Source organism: Sarcophilus harrisii, chromosome 3 (assembly GCF_902635505.1).
Source record: "Sarcophilus harrisii chromosome 3, mSarHar1.11, whole genome shotgun sequence".
Lineage (NCBI taxonomy): Eukaryota > Metazoa > Chordata > Mammalia > Dasyuromorphia > Dasyuridae > Sarcophilus > Sarcophilus harrisii.
In genome coordinates this window covers 595,740,042-595,748,551 of record NC_045428.1, presented here as the reverse complement: position 1 = coordinate 595,748,551, position 8,510 = coordinate 595,740,042, and the positions used below count along the sequence as shown (strand labels likewise).

At 39.7% G+C, this 8,510-nt stretch overlaps 1 long non-coding RNA gene across 1 annotated transcript; it reads right to left on the bottom strand.

Annotated features, from left to right (window-relative positions):
- Window positions 1–4,224: 4,224 nt before the first annotated feature.
- Window positions 4,225–8,246, bottom strand: LOC116422903. The gene is made up of 2 exons (XR_004233420.1): window positions 8,181–8,246; window positions 4,225–5,056 (listed from the first exon to the last, which is right to left on the bottom strand). It is a non-coding gene; the product is annotated as an uncharacterized LOC116422903 (long non-coding RNA).
- Window positions 8,247–8,510: the final 264 nt, after the last annotated feature.

Here is an 8,510-nt window from a genome sequence, read left to right as displayed (position 1 = left end):
GATGTGAAAAGGTTAAGACCCTTCCATTTTCTAAAAGCTTTAATATTAATATTTTAGATTTGCTGATCCCACAGAAGGGCACTTGCCCAGTAAACTGTTCCTTCAGTGCAGGTAACAAGGTGAATATTAGTACGTTTCGCCTTGTTGGGCCCACAGAAGGACTCTTGCTCAGTGAACTGTTTCTTGACCTCAGACAAACAAGTTGCTATTTAGCCTAATTCTGTTTTTTAACAGACCCTGTGGCTAAGCTACTGCCTGAAAAAAAATGCTGTTTTTAGTAGTGCTAGCATTCTTAACATGGCTTGGAGTCAAAATGATGGTACATAAGCTTTCTCGCTCCTGACCCTAAATATCAATTATTTTCCCCATGCTATTTGCCCGGCCAGCTTTGGGGAAATGAAGCTTTGACTTAAAGACAATCCAGTAAGAGTGTTCTCACTGACTCCAAACCAAATGCTCTATGAGTGCTGAGAGATCATGCTCTCTGGGTTCTCCTGTCTTTCTTCTTGACTGATTTATCATCCCTGTCACACTCTCTAATTATGGGTATCTCCAAAAATTGCATTTTGGGTCTTCTCTTTATATATTCTCTCCTTTTATGATCTCATTTCCCACTGTTTTAATTACCATTTCCAAATATCTATTCCTATTAGTACAGGTGTGCCTGAGGCTTTACCTGATTCCCCGGCTATTAGAGCCCTCCTTCCCATAAACTCCTTGAGCTTTTGGGGGTATATATTCAGTATATACCTACATTCATATATGTTATACCCATAATAGAATGTAATAGCAATAATGTAAGGGCAGGTAAGCACTGGATAAAGTACCAGGCCTGACATGAGGAAGATTTGTCTATCTGAATTTAATCTGGCTCTAAGACACTAAAGGAAAATTTAATTGAGTTATAGGAGAAAATAGTAAAACTGCAATAGTGGGGAAACTTCAAATTGCCCTTCTCAGACCTAGATAAATCTGACCAAAAAAACAAAATGGAAGAAATTAAGAAGCTGATTAGAATTTCAGAAAAGTTCCATATGACAGAGCTCTGGAGAATAATAGATGGCAATAGGAAGTAGCATGCCTTATTCTGAGCTGTGCATGGCACCTTCAAAAAATCAGCAGGGCATGAAAACCTCATCAATAAATGCAGAAAAGGAGAAATATTAAGTGGATCTTTTTCTGACCATGATATAAAAAATATCATACTCAGTATGGGACCTTTGAAGCACAGATTAAAAATTTATTGGAAACAATAGTAAAATCCTAAGGAATGGGACAAAGGACAGATCAAGGAAATGATCATTTCATATAAGAACCATGATGAGACAACATACTAAAATTTGTGGGTTATAGCAAAAAATTAGGGAAATTTTACCTTTAAGTGCTTATGTCGATTTTTTTTTTAAACAGAAAGAGCAAATCTAGGATTTGGACATTGAAGTGACAAATAAATGGGAGGAGTCACTTTTGAATGTCATTACTACAGCTATTCTGTCTTTTGGTGGGTATAAATAAGGATTCTGTCTCATAGTCATTTCACTCACCAAAGGGACTCCAGGAACCTGATCACTACAATTCGCCTCCTTCCTGTCGTGGACCTCTTGATCCTGTGCCCGCTTCTTTCTCAGAAACTTCACACTGAAGAAATAAGCCCAACACTGTGACAGGAGCCCTAACCCTTTCCCTTCAATTCCATCCCTGCATAGATCTCTCTTCCCACTCCCTTTCTGGGCTCCTGTGTTGGCTCCCCACTCACCATGTCAGGATGAGACACAAGGTGAGAAAGACCATGATCTTGAATGCAAAAAATGCCCCTATGTAGACTGTGAGGGGGTCTGACTTTGTTTTAGCTGAAAAAAAAAAAAAAAAAAAAGATTAGGCAAGGGCGGCTCTCCCAGGGAACCGGTCCCAACATTCCCTTATCTAAACTTTCACTTCATTGAGAAGTTTTATTCATAGAAGCTTCTTGTTATAATCACCTGTAGGAAATGTGGTCCTTCTTACAGCTAATTTTTGAACTTTGTCCTGGGTCCATCCCTTGCGTTCCTTTTTCCCTCTCAGCCTTACCTAAGATTCTTGGGAAGCAAAGCTTATACTGAAAATGTTCTTGTTCCCTAAGGAACCTCAGTGACCATAAATAACCTTTAGCTCTCCCTCTATTTAATTTTTCTGCATTTTTTTTGCCTATATTCACTTTAATCGTACCTAAATTTATTTGCTCTCCCTGCTCAGAAGAAGCAGAACAGATTTTGATTCAAGTTGTCATTTAACTGTATATGGGGTTTGTGTGGATATGTGTGTGTGTTTTAAGTATTTTTTTTTTGTAAATGACATTGTCAAATTCCATTTTTTTAATCCTTTCTGCTGTCCTAGTTCATTTTATAGTTAAGTTCTTCCCATTCATATTCACACTTAGGATCACGAATTTTGTGATTCCTTCTGTTCTATGATCTACTTTTGTTTCACTTTGTTACCATTGTACTCTACAAGTAACAGTTTAAAAAAGGATTGGAGGAGGGAAGTGGGTGAAGGGATTTGATTGGCCCTTTTGATCTTCTAAGTAAACCAATCTGTTACCTGTGTGTTTCAGCTCTCATTTTTCCTTTCACCTACCAGAGACCCTGATGTTTTTACTCTTTCTTCCTTCACTCTTAATCCCCTTTTTACCTTCTTATTGCACATGGTTATTTGCATGTCTTCTTCCCTCATTCCCCTTTGCAGGAAGGGGCTCTTTTTAATCTTCTTTTGTAATCTCCATGCTTAGTATACTATACAGCACAAAGAAAGTACTTAAGAAGTATTTACTGGCTTACAGATGCACCAGCATTTTAGAGTGTTGTACCAATGACTGTTCCCTTATCAATCCTGCCCTCCTTCTTAGTCCTGGACATTAACATCTCACATTGCTTTACCCTTAACCTGTCCTAATTCCCTTTCAAGTTTATTGTATTTCCAAATGGAAATCCATTGGGGGGAGTAGCAAAATTGTTCTCTAACTTTTTTGTCTAATTCAGTTGAAAGTGAGAGAACATAAGAAATTTAAATTCCTGAAAACAGAAGAGAAAGAATGGACCAGCTTTTGTTGTATGTCCTTCATTCTCAAAGAGGACCATGATATGAAGGAGATCACGTCATGACATGCAAGTGAGTTGGATTGACGTGAGGGAGGGTTAGTAAAGCCACCTGCCTCACTCTCTCCTTTGGAAACATCTGGGTCCAGTGCCCAGAGACAAATTAGGAGGACTGGAGATGGCTCTGGATGCAATGGGGGACCCTGGCCTTTGTAAGCTAAGGACTTCCACAGGAGATAGACACCAAGAGGCAGAGAATCATGGCGGTTAACCCATTTGGATAGATAGAAGGGAATTCTGCCTCCTTGGCCAACTCCTTCAATGTGAATTAAGAAGCATGTCTAACATTGAGGTTTTCCTCTCTTCCCATTTGCTTTCTGTTATTCAGTCATGTTTTGGTCATATCTAACTTTTTTGGACCCCATTTAGGGTTTTCTTGGCAGCAATACTAGAGTAGACTATGCTAGAAAAGTTCTTGTTTCCTAAGGAGCCTCCAGTAGCTATAGTCTTTAATTCTTCCTCTCTGACCTAGAACATATATAATTTTCCTGCCTATTTCCCTTTATTTTGCCTACTTCAACCTTCCCTAAAACATTGATTGCTCTCCCTGCTTTTTTTTTTAGTTGACATGAAGCATAAAATTTTATTTCAAGTTGTAGAATAGTTTTTAATTTCCTTTTAAAATCATTTTACAGATGAGGAAACTGAGGCAAATAGAGTGAAGTGACTAGCCCATGGTCATATATCTATTAACTATCTGAGGCCAGATTTGAAATCAGGAAGATGTCTCTCCTTGAATCCCGGTTCAGCATTCCATGCACGATGCCATTACTTGATAGCCATCATCATCATCAGTATCTGAAGGGTTTTTAATTCAGTATTTGGAAGCCAAGAACAGGGGATGCAAATTCATCGCTCTACACAGAACCCTATAAAAAAGCGACACTAGTCCTGTGGGGAAATTTTTAAAACTCCAGAAAAAGGACCTCCAAGGACTTTCAGTGAATTATCTTTTGGCTCCCTGTGCTCTCTGAGCTTGAACCAATTTTCTTTGGACACCAAGTGTACTTGTGGCAGAGTGTGTCGGCCGTTTAGGAGGGAGTATAGTTGATGGCAGCCATTCCAATGATAACATCTTAGAAACTGTTCTTTCAAAAGGATATTTTGTTTTAATCTTTAAAATTTATTTTAATTATTTGTTTTATTAAGTATTATATTAATCATCAATTAATTACCAACAATCATTAGCTTGTTTCAATATATATTATATAGTATATTATTATTATTATAAATTAAGAAATCACTAGTTTGTCTGATTGATTGATACCAACTGTCAATCATGTTGTGATGCACCCTAGTGAGGTTTCAGGAGAACTAGGACAAAACCCAATACCTATTGTTACTGCCCTAAAGAACTAGTGTACAGATTCTCATTAACTGAAACAATGAAAGCGAGAGGTGAGGTGATAGTTCCAAAATATATACCATACAAGGGTCCTCCAACCTCTGACATTCAGTGTGTTATGATAAGCTAATTAAAATAGTCAGGGCTTTGTCCCCTTGAGAAGTAGCCTAGAGGAAAAAAAGGAATATTCCTGAAAAAAGTCTCTGCTTCCCTGATTCTCGAATGCCTTCTCTCTCCACTCCTGAGAAGTGCAGAAGGAAAATTGCTTCAGTTAATAGAACATCAGGGGGAGCAGAGAAGAAAAGAGCTTCAGGGCTCCAGAAAGAGCAATGAGCATCTTCTATGCATGAATGAGAAGGCTTTCTCTTTATTTCTTCTCCTTCCCCATAAGTCCTACATGCCTCCTAGAGAACCTTTCTTGGAAGGTTTGGTTTGGCCCCAGAGACTCCCTGGGTTCTGACTCTCCAGGTCTTCTCAGGACTTGAGTCTCCCAAAGTTGATGGTTGCATAATACAGCGCTCCTGAGGACGACTGTGTGGTTGGTGTCAGGGCTGGGAGATTTAGAATCCCTCTTTTAATCCTGCAGAGAGGGAAGAATGAAGAATAAAAACAGACCCAGGGAGGATCTTGGGGATCTTGACAACCATCAGGAATCACGTGAGAAGGAAGTCAGCTTGGTCACAGGGGATGGAGGAGTCTTTCAGTTAGGGCAATTTGGTGCTCTTTGCATTTGCAGGTGACTCACCTGCCTTGAGAGGAGGGGAGAAGTCAGGTAGGTGAGTTGGGGAGAGGTGTCAAATAGTGAAAGGACTAGAAGTCATAGGAGAACATAGGAGAGGTCTCAGTTTCCCCTTCTGAAATAAAAGCTAATTTTGTAGTATTTCAAAATTTACCAAGTGATTTGCATGCCTTTTCTCACGTGAACTCAGAATGCTCCCATGAAGGTGTTCGAGGTATTATTAGTGCTTTTTTACAGATGAGCATCATGAGTCTCAAAGGCATTACATGATTTATGACTGAAGTATCAAAATGAGGCTCTGAACCCTCTTCACTACCTTCGCATTTTGATTCACCTCTTATTAGACTGGAGCTAATTTGGAGGTTCTTCTGCGACCAAAGATAACCCCCTTTCCCTTTCTGGGACTCAGCTTTACCCAAAGAAAAGATAACAGATGCTATCACTAAGATTCTTGAATAAATGTCTTCCTTCCCTCTGGCTCAGTTTACTACTGTATGTTTACTACTAAAATGAATGGAGAGGTAGGGCACTAAGGTTATACCATCCCTGACTGTGGGACACTAAAAAGTGTCCCTGTCCCCATCTGAATCCTTGCTTTATTTAAAAAGAAAAACTAAAAGAGGTAAGTGTATGACATTCCTACCCTCCTGGGATCTCAGTCTTATTCTCTAAAACCCTGACATGGGTTGATCTCTAAGCACTTTTTTGCTCTGAAGAGGAGACATTGTGTGGGTTGGAGCCAGAAGACCTTTGTGTGAGAATATTTCCTCTGTCATGAAGGGACCTCAGCTCAGGCTCTTCCTCCCTCTGACAGTCTTTAGTGCTCTTGTATATGACGTGAGCAGCTCAGAGTAGGTGATTTCTAAAGTTCTGTCTATACCTAAGTCTATGATCTTTTTGTGAAAAAATTGTCCTGAGCCAAGGGAGGAAAGAGAAAATGATGTTTGGTTCAGAGCCTTGCAAATAGACCATTATAGCAGAAAGAAAGTGACCAGGGCCCGAGGCTTTCCTGCTTTGGAACAAAAGATTCCCCAGGATATGAATAACCTCAGATACCAGTTATTTCCTTTTTCTCATTGGAGAAACAATAAAATTGGGATCCAGATGAGGGAAGGGACACCCCCACTTGCTCCTTTTGTTCTCTCTTCTTATGGACCATCTATCAAGTTTCAGATTTCACCATTGAACTGAAACTTTTCTACTTAAAATCGCCCGCTCTGCTGGACACTCCCATGTCCCTGGTGCTTCTGACTCAGCTAACTCGCTCTGCTCTTGGATACTTCCTTCTCTCTGAGTATGGAGGACATGCTGGGCCCTGGACTAGCTTATGAAAATTAATACCAAAACATTTTCCAAGACCTCTAACATTAGTACGTTTCGCCTTGCTGGGCCCACAGAAGGACTCTTGCCCAGTCGACTATTTCTTCAGCTCAGACAACCAAGTTGCCATTTTGACTGATTCTGTTTTTAAGAGACCCTGTGGCTAAGCTACTGCCTGACAAAATGCTGTTTTTAACAGTCCTACAATTCCCAACATGGCTTGGAGCCAAAATGATGGTACATAAGCTTTCTCCCCCAGACCCTAAATGCCAATTAGTTTGCCCATTCTACTTGGCCAGCCAGCTTTGGGGAAATAAAGTTTTGACTTAAAGAAAATTCAGGAAGAGTTTTCTCAGTGACTCCAAACCAAATGCTCTGTGGAGTGCTGCAAGATCATGTTCTGGGTTTCCTCATAACTATGACTCATTTGTCATCCGTTTTTACACCCTCTAATTATCAGGTACATCCCCAGGGGTCTCTACTTTGGGTCTTCTCTTTTCTCTGTACATTCTCTCATTTTATGATCTCATTATTTCCCACTGTTTTAATTACCATTTCCAAACATCTATCCTTCAGCCCAAGGCTCTGACAGAGGCAGTGCTTGGTTAACTGTGGAGTGTAGATCTCTGTTTATTTAAGACAGAACTCCCTATCTTCCCTCCCAACCCAACCCTCTCATGTACTTTTCCCTTTTAGTGTCAATTGCCAATTTCTTAGATTGTCTGGCTTTCTTCAGGACTCTATTTAAGTCCTGGTGTCTACAAGACACTTTACCTGATTCCTCAGCTATTAGAGCCCTGCTTCCCATAACCTCCTCAAGCTTTTGGGGGTATATATTCAGTATAGACCCACATGCATATATTTTATATTCCATATTAGAATATAATGGGAATAATGTAAGGGCAGTTAAACACTGGATAAAGTACCAGGCCTGAAATGAGGAAGACTCATCTTTCTGAATTCAATCTGGCTCCAAGACACTAAAAGAAAATTAAATTGAGTTACAGGAGAAAATAGTAAAACTGTAATAGTGAGAGGACTTCAAATTGCCCTTCTCAGACCTAGATGAATCTGACTAAAAAACAAAATGGAAGAAATTAAGAAGCTGATTAGAATTTCAGAAAAGTTCCATATGACAGAGCTCCGGAGAATACTAGATGGCAATAGGAAGTAGCATGTCTTATTCTGAGCTGTGCATGTCACCTTCAAATAATCAACAGAGCATAAAAACTTCATCAATAAATCAGAAAACCAGAAACACTAAATGGATCCTTTTCTGACCATAATATACTAAATATCACACTCAGTATGGGGCCTTTAAAGCACATCTTAAAAAATAATTGGAAATAATAATAAAATGCTAACGAACGGGTCCAGAACAAATCAAGGAAATGATCATTTCATTTAAGAACAACAATGATGAGGCAATGTACAAAATTTGGGGGATACCGCAACAACAATAATTTGAGGAAATTTCTTTATCTCTAAATGCCAATGTCCCATTATTTTTTAAGTAGCAAGAGCAAAACTATGATTGGACATTGCCAAATAAATGGGAGGAGTCACTTTCAAATGTCTTCACTTTAGCTATTCTGTCTTTTGGTGGGTATAAATAAGGATTCAGTCTCATAATCATTTCACTCACCAAAGGGACTCCAGGAACCTTATCACTGAAAATCACCTCCTTCCTGTCCCGGACCTCTTGGTTCTCCTGCCGGTTTCTTTTTTCTCAGAAACTTCACACTGAAGACATAAGCCCAACGCTGTGTCAGGAGCCCTAACCCTTTCCCCTCTACTTCCACCCCTGCAGGGATCTCTCTTCCCACTCCCTGTCTGGGCTCCTGTGTTGGCTCCCCACTCACCATGTCAGGATGAGACACAAGGTGAGAAAGACCATGATCTTGAATGCAAAAAATGCCCCAATGTAGACTGTGAGGGGGTCTGGCTTTGTTTTAGCTGAAAAAAAAAAAAAAAA